The following is a 4,673-nucleotide window of genomic DNA, read 5'->3' on the forward strand; positions in this document are numbered from 1 at the left end:
CTGAGTAATCATGCTGGAACATAAAATGACGGGAGATCGAACAACTACTTCCCTTGAGCCAGCCAAGGCTCTTCAGGCCAAAAGAAAACCCAGCATAGTTGGTGCAGTATTAAGCAGAGCAGACAAGTGCAGTGAGTGCTGCTCAGCACAGATATGCTGAAAATTGTCCATGCAATGCTGTAAAGCATGGGAAATTGTCTTGATTCTCAACACTGTCCACACAATTGTTGTCACCAAAAGTGGCTCAAAGGCTAAACCAGGGAAAGTTATACTTCAACAGAACCAAGGCAGGAGTAGCTGTACTTGATCAAATGGTGAGTAAATATTTAGTCAAAGCACCCACACAGAGATGGCCATTGGCAGAGTTTTATAAGATCCTTGACCTGGCTGTGATAAATACTATCATCCTGTTCCAGGCTTGCACCAATAAGAAAATGTCACAGAGGATCTTCATAATGTGACTTGCAAATGAACTTTGCTCTGAGCACATAAGCTGCACAGCTGAGAGCCAGGAGCAGCAGATGGAGAAGAGGAGGCAATGCTAAGTGTGGGGAAACTGCAAGAAAAACAAAACTATGGACCCCTGTGACAAATGTCACATGGTGGTGTGTGGGAATGGCACATGGAAAGTAGGGATTACCTGTGTTGACTGCAGTCAATACAAGTAGCTGAGTAGCCCCTAAGTGAGCTGATTCACAAATGTCAGATAATGTGATAGACATGTTTGACCCCAAAACAACTCACTGCCTAATCCCACTGAGAAGAATATTTACATTGTTATCTTACAGAGTGTTATTTTACATAATACAGCATGGGAATTTTGCTCACAAAATAAATCTGGATTTCTCAGTGTCTGGATAATCAGTACCTGAATCAGCACTTTATCAAATTGTTATCTAGTTTGACTTTTTAAGGGTTTTACTACTCATAGGCACGTTTTCACAAGTTATTGTACACCATGATCGAAGGCATAATGAATCTGTTTTAATGTTACTTACTGTTAGGAGTGATAGGTATGTTAAACCTCCTTCTTTTCCTTTAATTACTCTTTATTTGAACTGGTTTTTATGTGGGAAATACAGAACTTTGCCTGAGGTGCGTCCCCAGAAGGTGTTTGGTCTCCTTCAAATTTTGTCACAAGATTGAGGTGATGAGCTGCAAGTGGGATGTAATGAGAACGCTGACTGGGACAAGTATGACCAGACTCAACCACTGTAGCCATGAAATTTGAGAACCAGTCCTTATCTATTAAAATCTAACCCAACCAACTAGAATTCCCTTTAGAATCTCAGCACACTTTAATATCATACTAATGGGAATATTCCATCCTTGTTAATATAATTCAATTAGGTTTAAAGGTTTTAGTGGTGTATTTGCATACTTTGAATGACTTTGGACGACCACTTCACAAGTGATCACTGCTTGTTTTTATTTATTTTTTCTCCCCTAACATATTACAGAGCCTCATTGAGCAACTGGCACACATGCACACTGCTCTTTTTACTGCCATTAACCACATACCCGGGATGCTTGGCCACATTGATGATGCTTGACTCCCGCACAGTAGACACACTGTTGAGTCCTCTACTCATCGCCCTGGATCAGATAGCTCTTTTGTAAAATTATACCTTATTTGATGCTTCATTTCAGTGTCTGTGTTTCATTTCCCTGCATGTGTGAAATGGTTCTTTATCAGACAGAGGGTAAGCTTACTCACCTCGCTGTAGGTAAACAAATAGTGGAAGAGTTTGTGAGATTCATCTCTGAAATGAGTTTGGTAACAAAAGGTAATGGAACCTCTTGACAGTAAATGAGTGGAAAATGAAGAAGCCAGCAGGGCCCACAAAGATCATTCAGTCATCCCCTTTTAAATTATGCTCAGATTCTGCTTAGTCATGTCCTCAGCTCATTTCCTCCGAGTTGATTGGATCACAGTGGTTGTGTGTGGCTGTCAGCAGCTAATATGATGGAGAAGTAATGTGATGCTGCTGTTCATGCTGAATAAAGCAAATTGTGTTTAATAACTTCATTCCTTTGACTGTCAGACTTCATGTGTTCCCTTCATCGTTTTAATTTAACGGCTCTGTTGGTGCCATTACATCGCTCTTCGTCTCTCAATAGCATTTATTGATTTTATGTTGTACTTAAAAAGGGGAGAGTTAAGTGCAAAATGATAGATCACATTTTACTCCCATCAAATTGCTCCTCTCTGCCTTCTCTGCTTTGTTTAATATATACCATATGTGATCATTTCACTGCTCAGTTGTTAGGGGTTATACAAGCTGTGACATTACAATAATAAACCCTATAGCAGGTAAAACATAAAACTCATTGTCTTGTATCATAGATCACCTATACCGATGTTGTTTATGTGTGAAATTTCACAGCTCCTGTCCATCAATGAGTAAAAATGTATTCATCAAGGGGGCAAACACTGACACAAGCTAACTAGCTAACTGACGTTGGCTGCATCTCATGTGAAGAGAAAATAGCTCCTAAGCTAACAGGCTAGACCTCAGCATGAGAGCCAGCTAATAGAAACCTTCGTGTCATACCGTTTTGCCACCAAATGCTTTACTCTCGGAGCTTTCGGTAACTTCATTCGTGAAGTGGAAGTGTAGCAATCTGTTGCTCGTGTGTGAAGGCGCTCCTGGATTATGCTTGCGTGGTTGCTACATAGCAACTACGGGCTCTCTGTACCACGTGACGCAGCTTCCTCTTACGTCCCTTACGTTCTTTACGTAGGGAAGCTGCAGTGCTGGGCAGTATCTGCTGGTTCAATCGACTTCATCTTCTAAATATGCCCATCTAACCAACTAAAAAAATCATGTTGTCTGTTTCAAATTTCTTTAGCGATGTTTATTAATAATAATAATAATAATAATAATAATAATAATAATAATAATAATGCACTTTATGTATCACGCACTTTACATTCTGGACAAATCTTAAAGTGCTACAGGACATATTAAAAAGGCAGTAAGAATAAAAACAGGGTTGAAAACAGACGGTAAAATGCACACTTGTTAAAGGACACTGTGGTTAAATAAAACAAGTAAAAACAACAGGGGAGGTCAGATAAAAACTATGGATAAAACCAGGGAAGTAACAACTAGGGAAATACCCTCTGAAACAGCAGAGTTTTTAGTCCCGTTTTAAAGGAGTCAGTGGTCTATGTCAGAGGTTCCCAAAGTGGGGGTCGGGAACCCCTGGGGGGTTGCAAGCATAGACTGTATAAAATAGGTTGCAAGACACAAATGAGGGGTCGTGAGATGTCTTCCAGAATGTTTTTAAGTTATTATTTTTTTAAAAGTTATCTAAGAACAGTACATTTTACCCATTATAGTAACAAATATCAACAAAAATAGTAGCTAACCTTGAAATAAAGCCTTTAAAATTGAAAATATAATGAGTTTTCTGCCTTTCTTTTTGTCAGATGATAAGTTTAGGGTTAGTGAACAGTTAATTATCAAAAAGCATCAGTAGCAGTAGGTTAATTCATAAAGGCACAGGAAACACAGCTACATGCTCATTTAGGTGGGTTAATTTTCTGCAGACCAGCTAAATGAAGCTACATTAAATCACTTAGAGGGACAGTGGGGGTCACGAGTCTTTGGCACCTATATTTTGGGGGTCACGGGCTGAAAAGTTTGGGAACCCCTGGTCTATGGTGCTCTCAGGTGGTCAGGGAGGGCATTCCACAGTCATGGGTCAGCAGAGTAAAATGCCCGGTCTCCCATAGTGTGGAGTCTGGTTCAAGGGCAGTGGAGGCGGTTGGTGTTGGTGGAGCGGAGGGTTCTTGTAGTGGTCTGTGGGTTCAGCAGTTCTTTCAAGTATGTGGGGGCGTTTCCATGGATGCACTGATGTGATTCTGAAGTCGATCCTGTGTGAAACCGGGAGCCAGTGGAGTGAATGTAGGATGGATGTGATAAGTTCATGTTTAAGCACTCTCAGCAGGATCCTGGCTGCGCAGTTCTGTAGTAGAACAGTAGTTACACATGATGAGAGAATCACGTCAATATAAGTAGCTCTTTTAGACAAACTCATTACTGAAACAACTATGACTTATTGCATAATTCTTCTTTATTTTCTTATGGAAATATATGCTGTTTGGTTTATGAAGTCTACAGCTCAGACAAAAACAAAAACAATATATCATAATTCTAGCTACATTTCACATTCATCTCACATACTGCTTCTTTCTTGTTCACATTATGTGCCTAGTCAGATATGAGAAAATAAAAACTGTTGTATTTAACCTGGTAAAGTATGGTAACATACTCTTGTTAAGTCATATAGTTAATATACAAATTACAGGGTATAATTACCTTAGAATTTGGCATAGGGCCCCCTCTTTAAGACAAGGTTTTACATCCAACATTAGGTGGACTGACCCTGAGGCCAAACCATGTAGGTTGATAGTTGGCCTTGTATATAAATATTTCCATTTGAAATTACATGATTAACACACAAAGCACAAACTGAAAGCTTTTCAGGGGATTTAAAAAGCAATAGGCCAAGGTACTACAGGACTCACAGAATGATTTGTTATTTAAATTCAAAGTCTCACATGAATGCTCATAAACAATTCCGGAATTCCCATGTGGGGAACACTGAAGTCACACAGTATGCTCACAACCATTGCCTGTTTGCAGTGATAGAGGTTTCAATAT

At 39.6% G+C, this 4,673-nt stretch overlaps 1 long non-coding RNA gene across 1 annotated transcript; it reads right to left on the minus strand.

Moving 5' to 3' along the window:
* Nucleotides 1-3,603: 3,603 nt before the first annotated feature.
* LOC117825729 lies at nt 3,604-4,443 on the minus strand. The gene is made up of 2 exons (XR_004633887.1): nt 4,329-4,443; nt 3,604-3,975 (listed from the first exon to the last, which is right to left on the minus strand). It is a non-coding gene; the product is annotated as an uncharacterized LOC117825729 (long non-coding RNA).
* Between the last annotated feature and the right edge of the window lie 230 nt (nt 4,444-4,673).

Source organism: Notolabrus celidotus, chromosome 14 (genome assembly GCF_009762535.1).
Source record: "Notolabrus celidotus isolate fNotCel1 chromosome 14, fNotCel1.pri, whole genome shotgun sequence".
NCBI lineage: Eukaryota > Metazoa > Chordata > Actinopteri > Labriformes > Labridae > Notolabrus > Notolabrus celidotus.